Source organism: Osmia lignaria, unplaced genomic scaffold, assembly GCF_051020975.1.
Source record: "Osmia lignaria lignaria isolate PbOS001 unplaced genomic scaffold, iyOsmLign1 scaffold0208, whole genome shotgun sequence".
NCBI classification, from domain to species: Eukaryota; Metazoa; Arthropoda; class Insecta; order Hymenoptera; family Megachilidae; genus Osmia; species Osmia lignaria.
Window position 1 is genome coordinate 1 of NW_027478349.1, and position 15,798 is coordinate 15,798.

Genomic DNA, 15,798 nt, shown 5'->3' on the forward strand with positions numbered 1-15,798 from the left:
TTTTCATTCAAATATCGGATCATACTTTTCACGATCCATATAAATGCGCAAAAAATTTGAGATATTTTAAAATTTATATGGATATCCCAAAATCCTTGTAAAAAACAAAATAGATCAATTTTCATTCAAATATCGGATCATACTTTTCACGATCCATATAAATGCGCAAAAAATTTGAAATATTTTAAAATTTATAGGAATACCCCAAAATTCTTGTAAAAAACAAAATAGATCAATTTTCATTCAAATATTGGATCATACTTTTCACGATCCATATAAATGTGCAAAAAATTTGAGATATTTTAAAATTTATAGGGATATCTCAAAATCCTTGTAAAAAACAAAATAGATCAATTTTCATTCAAATATCGGATCATACTTTTCACGATTCATATAAATGCGCAAAAAATTTGAAATATTTTAAAATTTATAGGAATACCCCAAAATTCTTGTAAAAAACAAAATAGATCAATTTTCATTCAAATATCGGATCATACTTTTCACGATCCATATAAATGCGCAAAAAATTTGAAATTTAAAATTTATAGGAATACCTCAAAATTCTTGTAAAAAACAAAATAGATCAATTTTCATTCAAATATCGGATCATACTTTTTACGATCCATATAAATGCGCAAAAAATTTGAGATATTTTAAAATTTATAGGAATACCCCAAAATTCTTGTAAAAAACAAAATAGATCAATTTTCATTCAAATATCGGATCATACTTTTCACGATCCATATAAATGCGCAAAAAATTTGAAATTTAAAATTTATAGGAATACCTCAAAATTCTTGTAAAAAACAAAATAGATCAATTTTCATTCAAATATCGGATCATACTTTTCACGATCCATATAAATGTACAAAAAATTTGAGATATTTTAAAATTTATATGGATATCCCAAAATCTTTGTAAAAAACAAAATAGATCAATTTTCATTCAAATATCGGATCATACTTTTCATGATCCATATAAATGCGCAAAAAATTTGAGATATTTTAAAATTTATATGGATATCCCAAAATTCTTGTAAAAAACAAAATAGATCAATTTTCATTCAAATATCGGATCATACTTTTCACGATCCATATAAATGTACAAAAAATTTGAAATATTTTAAAATTTATAGGAATACCCCAAAATTCTTGTAAAAAACAAAATAGATCAATTTTCATTCAAATATCGGATCATACTTTTCATGATCCATATAAATGTGCAAAAAATTTGAGATATTTTAAAATTTATATGGATATCCCAAAATTCTTGTAAAAAACAAAATAGATCAATTTTCATTCAAATATCGGATCATACTTTTTACGATCCATATAAATGTACAAAAAATTTGAAATATTTTAAAATTTATAGGAATACCCCAAAATTCTTGTAAAAAACAAAATAGATCAATTTTCATTCAAATATCGGATCGTACTTTTCACGATCCATATAAATGTACAAAAATTTGAGATATTTTAAAATTTATATGGATATCCCAAAATCCTTGTAAAAAACAAAATAGATCAATTTTCATTCAAATATCGGATCATACTTTTTACGATCCATATAAATGCGCAAAAAATTTGAGATATTTTAAAATTTATATGGATATCCCAAAATTCTTGTAAAAAACAAAATAGATCAATTTTCATTCAAATATTGGATCATACTTTTTACGATTCATATAAATGCACAAAAAATTTGAGATATTTTAAAATTTATAGGAATATCCCAAAATCCTTGTAAAAAATAAAATAGATCAATTTTCATTCAAATATTGGATCATACTTTTTACGATCCATATAAATGCGCAAAAAATTTGAGATATTTTAAAATTTATATGGATATCCCAAAATCCTTGTAAAAAACAAAATAGATCAATTTTCATTCAAATATCGGATCATACTTTTCATGATCCATATAAATGTGCAAAAAATTTGAGATATTTTAAAATTTATATGGATATCCCAAAATTCTTGTAAAAAACAAAATAGATCAATTTTCATTCAAATATCGGATCATACTTTTTACGATCCATATAAATGCGCAAAAAATTTGAAATATTTTAAAATTTATAGGAATACCCCAAAATTCTTGTAAAAAATAAAATAGATCAATTTTCATTCAAATATCGGATCATATTTTTCACGATCCATATAAATGTGCAAAAAATTTGAGATATTTTAAAATTTATATGGATATCCCAAAATCCTTGTAAAAAACAAAATAGATCAATTTTCATTCAAATATTGGATCATACTTTTTACGATCCATATAAATGCGCAAAAAATTTGAAATATTTTAAAATTTATAGGAATACCCCAAAATTCTTGTAAAAAATAAAATAGATCAATTTTCATTCAAATATCGGATTATATTTTTCACGATCCATATAAATGTGCAAAAAATTTGAGATATTTTAAAATTTATATGGATATCCCAAAATCCTTGTAAAAAACAAAATAGATCAATTTTCATTCAAATATTGGATCATACTTTTTACGATCCATATAAATGCGCAAAAAATTTGAAATATTTTAAAATTTATAGGAATACCCCAAAATTCTTGTAAAAAATAAAATAGATCAATTTTCATTCAAATATCGGATCATATTTTTCACGATCCATATAAATGTGCAAAAAATTTGAGATATTTTAAAATTTATATGGATATCCCAAAATCCTTGTAAAAAACAAAATAGATCAATTTTCATTCAAATATTGGATCATACTTTTTACGATTCATATAAATGCGCAAAAAATTTGAAATATTTTAAAATTTATAGGAATACCCCAAAATTCTTGTAAAAAATAAAATAGATCAATTTTCATTCAAATATCGGATCATATTTTTCACGATCCATATAAATGTGCAAAAAATTTGAGATATTTTAAAATTTATATGGATATCCCAAAATCCTTGTAAAAAACAAAATAGATCAATTTTCATTCAAATATTGGATCATACTTTTTACGATCCATATAAATGCGCAAAAAATTTGAAATATTTTAAAATTTATAGGAATACCCCAAAATTCTTGTAAAAAATAAAATAGATCAATTTTCATTCAAATATCGGATCATATTTTTCACGATCCATATAAATGTGCAAAAAATTTGAGATATTTTAAAATTTATATGGATATCCCAAAATCCTTGTAAAAAACAAAATAGATCAATTTTCATTCAAATATTGGATCATACTTTTTACGATCCATATAAATGTACAAAAAATTTGAAATATTTTAAAATTTATAGGAATACCCCAAAATTCTTGTAAAAAATAAAATAGATCAATTTTCATTCAAATATCGGATCATATTTTTCACGATCCATATAAATGTGCAAAAAATTTGAGATATTTTAAAATTTATATGGATATCCCAAAATCCTTGTAAAAAACAAAATAGATCAATTTTCATTCAAATATTGGATCATACTTTTTACGATCCATATAAATGCGCAAAAAATTTGAAATATTTTAAAATTTATAGGAATACCCCAAAATTCTTGTAAAAAATAAAATAGATCAATTTTCATTCAAATATCGGATCATATTTTTCACGATCCATATAAATGTGCAAAAAATTTGAGATATTTTAAAATTTATATGGATATCCCAAAATCCTTGTAAAAAACAAAATAGATCAATTTTCATTCAAATATTGGATCATACTTTTTACGATCCATATAAATGTACAAAAAATTTGAAATATTTTAAAATTTATAGGAATACCCCAAAATTCTTGTAAAAAATAAAATAGATCAATTTTCATTCAAATATCGGATCATATTTTTCACGATCCATATAAATGTGCAAAAAATTTGAGATATTTTAAAATTTATATGGATATCCCAAAATCCTTGTAAAAAACAAAATAGATCAATTTTCATTCAAATATTGGATCATACTTTTTACGATCCATATAAATGCGCAAAAAATTTGAAATATTTTAAAATTTATAGGAATACCCCAAAATTCTTGTAAAAAATAAAATAGATCAATTTTCATTCAAATATCGGATCATATTTTTCACGATCCATATAAATGTGCAAAAAATTTGAGATATTTTAAAATTTATATGGATATCCCAAAATCCTTGTAAAAAACAAAATAGATCAATTTTCATTCAAATATTGGATCATACTTTTTACGATCCATATAAATGCGCAAAAAATTTGAAATATTTTAAAATTTATAGGAATACCCCAAAATTCTTGTAAAAAATAAAATAGATCAATTTTCATTCAAATATCGGATCATATTTTTCACGATCCATATAAATGTGCAAAAAATTTGAGATATTTTAAAATTTATATGGATATCCCAAAATCCTTATAAAAAACAAAATAGATCAATTTTCATTCAAATATCGGATCATACTTTTTACGATCCATATAAATGTGCAAAAAATTTGAGATATTTTAAAATTTATAGGAATATCCCAAAATTCTTGTAAAAAACAAAATAGATCAATTTTCATTCAAATATTGGATCATACTTTTTACGATTCATATAAATGCGTAAAATGAAATATTTTAAAATTTATATGGATATCCCAAAATCCTTGTAAAAAATAAAATAGATCAATTTTCATTCAAATATCGGATCATACTTTTTACGATCCATATAAATGCGTAAAAAATTTGAGATATTTTAAAATTTATAGGAATATCCCAAAATTCTTGTAAAAAACAAAATAGATCAATTTTCATTCAAATATTGGATTGTACTTTTTACGATCCATATAAATGTGCAAAAAATTTGAAATATTTTAAAATTTATATGGATATCCCAAAATCCTTGTAAAAAATAAAATAGATCAATTTTCATTCAAATATTGGATTATACTTTTTACGATCCATATAAATGCGTAAAAAATTTGAGATATTTTAAAATTTATAGGAATATCTCAAAATCCTTGTAAAAAATAAAATAGATCAATTTTCATTCAAATATTGAATCATACTTTTTACGATCCATATAAATGTACAAAAAATTTGATATTTTAAAATTTATATGGATATCCCAAAATCCTTGTAAAAAATAAAATAGATTAATTTTCATTCAAATATTGGATCATATTTTTTGCGATCCATATAAATATGTAAAAAATTTGATATTTTAAAATTTATATGGATATTCCAATGAATTATTAAATAATAAAAATTATATTAAAAATTGTATTTTAAATTTTATATTTAGATTTATAATTTTTAATTTTAATATTTATTATTTAAAGGAACGTTAGGATTATCTAAATGATAGTCCTATAATTTATATAGAGAATATGAATTATTAAATAATAAAAATTATATTAAAAATTGTATTAAATTTTATATTTAGATTTATAATTTTTAATTTTAATATTTATTATTTAAGGGAACGTTAGATTTATTTAAATGATAGTCTTATAATTTATATAGAGAATATGAATTATTAAATAATAAAAATTATATTAAAAATTGTATTAAATTTTATATTTAGATTTATAATTTTTAATTTTAATATTTATTATTTAAGGGAACGTTAGATTTATCTAAATGATAGTCCTATAATTTATATAGAGAATATGAATTATTAAATAATAAAAATTATATTAAAAATTGTATTAAATTTTATATTTAGATTTATAATTTTTAATTTTAATATTTATTATTTAAAGGAACGTTAGGACTATCTAAATGATAGTCCTATAATTTATATAGAGAATATGAATTATTAAATAATAAAAATTATATTAAAAATTGTATTAAATTTTATATTTAGATTTATAATTTTTAATTTTAATATTTATTATTTAAAGGAACGTTAGGACTATCTAAATGATAGTCCTATAATTTATATAGAGAATATGAATTATTAAATAATAAAAATTATATTAAAAATTGTATTAAATTTTATATTTAGATTTATAATTTTTAATTTTAATATTTATTATTTAAGGGAACGTTAGATTTATTTAAATGATAGTCTTATAATTTATATAGAGAATATGAATTATTAAATAATAAAAATTATATTAAAAATTGTATTAAATTTTATATTTAGATTTATAATTTTTAATTTTAATATTTATTATTTAAGGGAACGTTAGATTTATTTAAATGATAGTCCTATAATTTATATAGAGAATATGAATTATTAAATAATAAAAATTATATTAAAAATTGTATTTTAAATTTTATATTTAGATTTATAATTTTTAATTTTAATATTTATTATTTAAAGGAACGTTAGGATTATCTAAATGATAGTCCTATAATTTATATAGAGAATATGAATTATTAAATAATAAAAATTATATTAAAAATTGTATTAAATTTTATATTTAGATTTATAATTTTTAATTTTAATATTTATTATTTAAGGGAACGTTAGATTTATTTAAATGATAGTCTATAATTTATATAGAGAATATGAATTATTAAATAATAAAAATTATATTAAAAATTGTATTAAATTTTATATTTAGATTTATAATTTTTAATTTTAATATTTATTATTTAAGGGAACGTTAGATTTATCTAAATGATAGTCCTATAATTTATATAGAGAATATGAATTATTAAATAATAAAAATTATATTAAAAATTGTATTAAATTTTATATTTAGATTTATAATTTTTAATTTTAATATTTATTATTTAAAGGAACGTTAGGACTATCTAAATGATAGTCCTATAATTTATATAGAGAATATGAATTATTAAATAATAAAAATTATATTAAAAATTGTATTAAATTTTATATTTAGATTTATAATTTTTAATTTTAATATTTATTATTTAAAGGAACGTTAGGACTATCTAAATGATAGTCCTATAATTTATATAGAGAATATGAATTATTAAATAATAAAAATTATATTAAAAATTGTATTAAATTTTATATTTAGATTTATAATTTTTAATTTTAATATTTATTATTTAAGGGAACGTTAGATTTATCTAAATGATAGTCCTATAATTTATATAGAGAATATGAATTATTAAATAATAAAAATTATATTAAAAATTGTATTAAATTTTATATTTAGATTTATAATTTTTAATTTTAATATTTATTATTTAAAGGAACGTTAGGACTATCTAAATGATAGTCCTATAATTTATATAGAGAATATGAATTATTAAATAATAAAAATTATATTAAAAATTGTATTAAATTTTATATTTAGATTTATAATTTTTAATTTTAATATTTATTATTTAAAGGAACGTTAGGACTATCTAAATGATAGTCCTATAATTTATATATAGAGAATATGAATTATTAAATAATAAAAATTATATTAAAAATTGTATTTTAAATTTTATATTTAGATTTATGATTTTTAATTTTAATATTTATTATTTAAAGGAACGTTAGATTTATCTAAATGATAGTCCTATAATTTATATAGAGAATATGAATTATTAAATAATAAAAATTATATTAAAAATTGTATTAAATTTTATATTTAGATTTATAATTTTTAATTTTAATATTTATTATTTAAAGGAACGTTAGGACTATCTAAATGATAGTCCTATAATTTATATAGAGAATATGAATTATTAAATAATAAAAATTATATTAAAAATTGTATTAAATTTTATATTTAGATTTATAATTTTTAATTTTAATATTTATTATTTAAAGGAACGTTAGGACTATCTAAATGATAGTTCTATAATTTATATAGAGAATATGAATTATTAAATAATAAAAATTATATTAAAAATTGTATTAAATTTTATATTTAGATTTATAATTTTTAATTTTAATATTTATTATTTAAGGGAACGTTAGATTTATCTAAATGATAGTCTTATAATTTATATAGAGAATATGAATTATTAAATAATAAAAATTATATTAAAAATTGTATTAAATTTTATATTTAGATTTATAATTTTTAATTTTAATATTTATTATTTAAGGGAACGTTAGATTTATTTAAATGATAGTCCTATAATTTATATAGAGAATATGAATTATTAAATAATAAAAATTATATTAAAAATTGTATTTTAAATTTTATATTTAGATTTATAATTTTTAATTTTAATATTTATTATTTAAAGGAACGTTAGGACTATCTAAATGATAGTCCTATAATTTATATATAGAATATGAATTATTAAATAATAAAAATTATATTAAAAATTGTATTAAATTTTATATTTAGATTTATAATTTTTAATTTTAATATTTATTATTTAAGGGAACGTTAGATTTATTTAAATGATAGTTCTATAATTTATATAGAGAATATGAATTATTAAATAATAAAAATTATATTAAAAATTGTATTTTAAATTTTATATTTAGATTTATGATTTTTAATTTTAATATTTATTATTTAAGGGAACGTTAGATTTATTTAAATGATAGTCCTATAATTTATATAGAGAATATGAATTATTAAATAATAAAAATTATATTAAAAATTGTATTAAATTTTATATTTAGATTTATAATTTTTAATTTTAATATTTATTATTTAAGGGAACGTTAGATTTATCTAAATGATAGTTTTATAATTTATATAGAGAATATGAATTATTAAATAATAAAAATTATATTAAAAATTGTATTTTAAATTTTATATTTAGATTTATGATTTTTAATTTTAATATTTATTATTTAAGGGAACGTTAGATTTATTTAAATGATAGTCCTATAATTTATATAGAGAATATGAATTATTAAATAATAAAAATTATATTAAAAATTGTATTAAATTTTATATTTAGATTTATAATTTTTAATTTTAATATTTATTATTTAAAGGAACGTTAGATTTATCTAAATGATAGTTTTATAATTTATATAGAGAATATGAATTATTAAATAATAAAAATTATATTAAAAATTGTATTTTAAATTTTATATTTAGATTTATGATTTTTAATTTTAATATTTATTATTTAAAGGAATGTTAGATTTATTTAAATGATAGTCCTATAATTTATATAGAGAATATGAATTATTAAATAATAAAAATTATATTAAAAATTGTATTAAATTTTATATTTAGATTTATAATTTTTAATTTTAATATTTATTATTTAAAGGAACGTTAGGACTATCTAAATGATAGTCCTATAATTTATATAGAGAATATGAATTATTAAATAATAAAAATTATATTAAAAATTGTATTAAATTTTATATTTAGATTTATAATTTTTAATTTTAATATTTATTATTTAAGGGAACGTTAGATTTATTTAAATGATAGTCCTATAATTTATATAGAGAATATGAATTATTAAATAATAAAAATTATATTAAAAATTGTATTAAATTTTATATTTAGATTTATAATTTTTAATTTTAATATTTATTATTTAAGGGAACGTTAGATTTATCTAAATGATAGTCCTATAATTTATATAGAGAATATGAATTATTAAATAATAAAAATTATATTAAAAATTGTATTTTAAATTTTATATTTAGATTTATGATTTTTAATTTTAATATTTATTATTTAAAGGAATGTTAGATTTATCTAAATGATAGTCCTATAATTTATATAGAGAATATGAATTATTAAATAATAAAAATTATATTAAAAATTGTATTAAATTTTATATTTAGATTTATAATTTTTAATTTTAATATTTATTATTTAAAGGAACATTAGGGCTATTTAAATGATAGTCCTATAATTTATATAGAGAATATGAATTATTAAATAATAAAAATTATATTAAAAATTGTATTAAATTTTATATTTAGATTTATAATTTTTAATTTTAATATTTATTATTTAAGGGAACGTTAGAATTATCTAAATGATAGTCCTATAATTTATATAGAGAATATGAATTATTAAATAATAAAAATTATATTAAAAATTGTATTTTAAATTTTATATTTAGATTTATGATTTTTAATTTTAATATTTATTATTTAAATGAACCGTTAGGATTATCTAAATGATTTATAATTTATATAGAGAATATGAATTATTAAATAATAAAAATTATATTAAAAATTGTATTTTAAATTTTATATTTAGATTTATGATTTTTAATTTTAATATTTATTATTTAAAGGAACGTTAGGACTATCTAAATGATAGTCCTATAATTTATATAGAGAATATGAATTATTAAATAATAAAAATTATATTAAAAATTGTATTTTAAATTTTTATATTAAAGTTTTATTTTTAAAATTGTTTTAGTTTTGTATAAAAATATAAATTTTAATTTTATAAAATTAAATAAATTTAGAATTAATATAAATTTTTTATATTTAAATTTAAAATTATTTTTATTATTATTTATTTTTAATTTAAATTAGGAATAGTTTATGTATATATATATATATATATATATATATATATATATATATAAATTTATATATTAAAATTTATAATTAAATTAATTGTATAATAAATTAATTTTAATATATATATATATATATATATATATATGAATAGAAAAAGTATTTTAAATTTAATTTTGTGAATTTAATTTATTAGAAAAAATTTTGATTTTAGATTTATAATTAATTAAATTATTTAAATATATATAAAGTTTAATATAGGGTATTTATTTAAATAATAAATATTATTAGTTAATTAATATATAATACTTTTAATTAAAATGAAAGTTTTTAATGGAAAATAATTTTATTAAATTTTAATTTAGTGCCAGCAATAGCGGTTAAACTAGATTTAAGAGTTAATTTTTTTAAATATAGTAATTTTATAATTAATAATTAATAAAATTAAATTTATAATGGTGAAATATAATAATTTTATAATAATTAATAATTATTTAATGGAAATTACAAAGATTAAAAAGTAAGACTAGGATTAGATACCCTATTATATTAATTTTAAAAAATAATTAATTATTAAATGTAAAGCATTAAAATTATAAGATATGGCAGTTATATAAAATTTTAGGGGAACTTGTATATTAATTTGATGATCCACGATAGGAAGTACTAATAAAATATTATAAATTATTTTTGTATTGTTGTTTAAAAATTTTGTATAAATATTATAATTAAAATTTTATTATATTTAAAAAAAATTCAAATCAAAATAAAGTATTTATTAGATAATATGAGTTACATTAATAAATAATTTTTGAGTTAGAAGTTTTAATATTTTTAATAAAAAGGATTTAAAAGTAAAATTAATTGTTATATTAATTTGAATTTTTTTTTTATATAATGTACAAATTGCCCGTCAATTTCAATAAAATTTGAAATAAGTCGTAACAAAGTAAGAATATTGGAAAATGTTCTTAGATAAAATTTTAGTTTAAATAAAATTTTTCAATTACACTGAAAAGATTAATTTAATTATTAAAATTTTAATTAATTAATTAAATAAAATTTTTTTATTGTTTTAATTAGTATATTATAAAAAGTTTTTATAAAAATTTTATGTTAAAGTAATATTTTAAGAAATAATAAATATATTTATATATATAAGTAATGTAAATGAAATTTTAAAATTTTATAAATTAAAGTAAAATTTTGTACCTTTTGTATCAGGGTTAATTTAAAAATTTTTAATAAATTAAATATCTCGAAATTAAAAGAGTTAAATATATAAAATTTTTTTTGTTGAATAAAAATTATAAATATATATTTAGAGATTAGATGTTATTCAATTTTAATGATATCTAGTTATTTTTGAATTAAATTTAATTTATATATTTTTTAAAGTAAATTTAAATAAAAAAGTTTATTTTAGAAAATATAAATAATTTATGGGATAATCTATAAATTAAATTTATATAATAATTTAAATTAAAATTAAAAAGATTAATTTTAAAATTTAAAAGAATTTAATGAGTATTTAATAATTTATTAATAAATTTTTAATTATAGTAAAATTAATTATATATATTGATTTTAAAAAAAAAATAATTTTAATAATATTAGTTATAATATAATGATTAAATTAGTAATTTAATTTGTATAAATTATTTTATGAATAGTATATATATAAATATATATTTAAGTAACTAGGCAAAATAATTATATTCACCTGTTTAACAAAAACATGTCTTTTTGAATTTAATATAAAGTCAGTTCTGCTCAATGAGGAATTAAATAGCTGCAGTATTTTGACTGTACAAAGGTAGCATAATCAATTGTCTTTTAATTGAAGGCTGGGATGAATGAATTAATGAAATATAAACTGTCTCAATAATATAAAATAAATTTAAATTTTGAGTCAAAATGCTTAATTTTATTTAAGGGACGATAAGACCCTATAGAATTTTATATATTATAAATTTTATAAATTGTATTAATATATTTAGTTGGGAGGATTTTTAAATTTATTTAACTTTAAAATTTTAAAATATTGATTGATAGAATTTTAAATTGAAATATAATTAATAATATAAAAATAAATTACCTTAGGGATAACAGCGTAATATTTTTGGAAAGATCAAATTGAAAAAGGTGTTTGCGACCTCGATGTTGAATTAAAATTAATTATAAATGCAGGTGTTTATAAATTTAGTCTGTTCGACTATTAAAATTTTACATGATTTGAGTTCAGATCGACGTGAGTCAGATTGGTTTCTATCTTTAAAAAGATTTAAGATTTTTGTACGAAAGGACTAAGTTTTAAAAATAATTTTTAATTAATTATTAATAAGTTAAATTATCTTGGCAGAGTAGTGCATTAAATTTAGAATTTAAATAATATATATATAATTATAGATAATAATTTATTTAAATTTTATTTATTTATTAATTACTGTAGTGATAGTATTAATTGGGGTAGCATTTTTAACATTATTGGAACGAAAAATTTTAGGTTATATTCAAATTCGTAAAGGTCCAAATAAAGTAGGAATTAAAGGTTTATTACAACCTTTTTCTGATGCAATTAAATTGTTTTCTAAAGAATATATATATTTGGATAAAATTAATTTATATATATATATATTAGGTCCAATAATTATATTATTAATTTCGGTATTTTATTGATTATTAATGCCTTATTTTAGAAATTGAATAAATTTTAAATTTGGATTGGTATTTTTATTTTTAATATTAAGTTTAAGAGTTTATCCAACTATAATAATAGGATGATCATCTAATTCAATTTATGCAATATTAGGGTGTTTACGATCTATTTCTCAATCTATTTCTTTTGAAGTGAGATTATTTTTTATATTTTTTGTTATTATAATATTTATTGAGAGATTTTCTTTAGAAACATTTATTAAATTTCAATTTAATGTAAAATTTATTTTTTTTTTTTTTCCTTTATATTTTATATTAATTATTAGAATAATAATTGAATTGAATCGGGCTCCTTTTGATTTAATTGAGGGGGAGTCTGAATTAGTTTCAGGATTTAATGTTGAATATTATAGGGGGAGATTTTCTTTAATTTTTATAGCTGAATATATAATAATTTTATTTATAAGATTGATTATATCAATTATTTTTTTTAATTTTAATTATTCAATTTTTACTTTATTAATAATTTTATATCATAATTTTTTTTTTATTTGAATTCGAAGAATTATACCTCGAATTCGATATGATGAATTAATATATATATGTTGAAAAAAATTTTTATCTTTTATTTTAATTTATATATATATTAATTTTATTTTAAAAATATTAATAAATTTATATATTTAAATTAATAGAAAGTTATTTTTCTTTAATATATTTTCAAAATATATGTCTATTCAGACTCATTAATTAATAATTATAGATGATTTTATCTCAAAATTTTATAAAATATATATTTGAAAAAAAAAATATAAAGTATATATTTGTAAAAATTAGATTAATTAAAGTGTAAGGATAATCAATAGGTTGTCTTCCTAATCAAGTTAAAATGATGAAATTATTAATAAAAAATCAAAATAAGAAATTATTTAATGGGTAAAATTTATTAGTTTTAAATTTATGATTTATTATAAATGGGAGAATAAAAAGAATTAAAATAGAAAAAAGTAAAGCTAATACTCCCCCTAATTTATTGGGAATAGCTCGTAAAATTGAATAAGCAAATAGGAAATATCATTCAGGTTTAATATGTTGTGGGGTATTTATAGGGTTTGCAATAGATCAATTATCAGGATCATTTAATATATTAGGATTTTGTAGAATAATAAATCTAAATGATATAAAAATTATAAAAAATCCAAGAATATCTTTGGATGAGAAATATGAGTGGAAAGGAATTTTATAAATATTTCTATTTGTTCCTATTGGATTATTAGATCCAGTTATATGAAGGAAATAAAGATGTATAATAACTATTATTAGAATTAATAATGGTAAAATAAAATGTAATGAAAAGAATCGATTTAATGTAGCATTATTAATAGAAAATCCTCCTCAGATTCATTCTACAATTGTTTGTCCAATATAAGGGATTGCAGAAAGAAGATTTGTAATTACTGTTGCTCCTCAAAAAGATATTTGTCCTCATGGTAAAACATATCCTATAAAAGCAGTTCCTATTGAAGTTAATAAAATAATAATTCCAATATTTCATACATGTTGAGATGAATAACATTGATAAAAAATATTTCGTCTAATATGTATATATATACAAAGAAAATAAAATGATGCCCCATTTAAATGAATATAACGAAATATTCATCCAGAATTAACATTTTTTATAATGTGAATAATTCTATCAAAAGCATAATTAATATTTGGACAATAATGCATAGATAAAATGAAACCTGAAATAATTTGAATTAATAAAAGAATTCCTAAAATTGATCCAAAGTTTCATAAATAATTAATGTTTACTGGGGTAGGATGAATATTGAATGAAGAATAAATGATATTAAGAAATTTATTAGATTTAAAAATTTTTAAATATTTATTTTTCATTAAATTTTAATTTTACGAAGAGGGATTATTTTAATTGTAGATATTTTGAATGAAAGAGTTAAGCAAATTAATAAGAATAAGATTATAAAAATAGTTAAATAATTTATTGGATAAAAATAAATATTTTGAATTTTAAATAAATTATTATTTAAAATTATGTTTTCTGTAAATATAAAAATTGGTATTCAATTAATAAAATGAATAATTATAATAAAAGAAATAAAAAAAAAATTAATAGAAGTGATTAGTTCAAAAAATTTTATTTTTGAATTTTCATTGTTAATTAATCTTACAAAATAATTAAATATAATTATTATTCCTCCGATTAAAGAAATTGAAATTATAAAAGAGTATATTGAATTATTTATATTTAAAAATATTAAAGTAGATGAGGATAAGGTGAAAATAATAAAAGAGAATAAAATAGTAATTGGATGTAGTGAAGAAAGTAATAAAATATTTGTGATAATAAATAGATTTATGAATATAAATAAAATTTTTGATATTAACATTAACAAAATATAGTTTAAATAAAAATTTTAATTTTGGGAATTAAAGATATTTATAAAATTATTTTGAAATTAGACTTTAGAAAAAATTTTCAATATTAATTTACAAAATTAATGTTTTTTTTAAACTATAAAGTCTAATTTATTTTAAAAAGATATTTTTTAATTTTAATAGTTTTAATTTTTATAATAATATTAATAATTAATAAGTATTTTTTAATATTTTTAATTAGAATGGAATTTTTCGTAGTATTGAATTTAATAATTTTAATATTAAATGAGTTGGAATATTTAAGGTGAATATTTATATATTATTTAATTTTTTCTGTTTGTGAAGCTGTTTTAGGATTATCAATTGTAGTGTCAATATTGAGAATTATTGGAAATCAAGGTTTTATAATAATAAATTTAAAATGTTAATAATAGAAAGTATAATTTTTA

The 15,798-nt window shown here is 16.2% G+C and overlaps 1 pseudogene; it reads right to left on the minus strand.

Moving 5' to 3' along the window:
* Positions 1–12,296: 12,296 nt before the first annotated feature.
* LOC143308217 (cytochrome b pseudogene) lies at positions 12,297–14,848 on the minus strand (annotated as a pseudogene).
* Between the last annotated feature and the right edge of the window lie 950 nt (positions 14,849–15,798).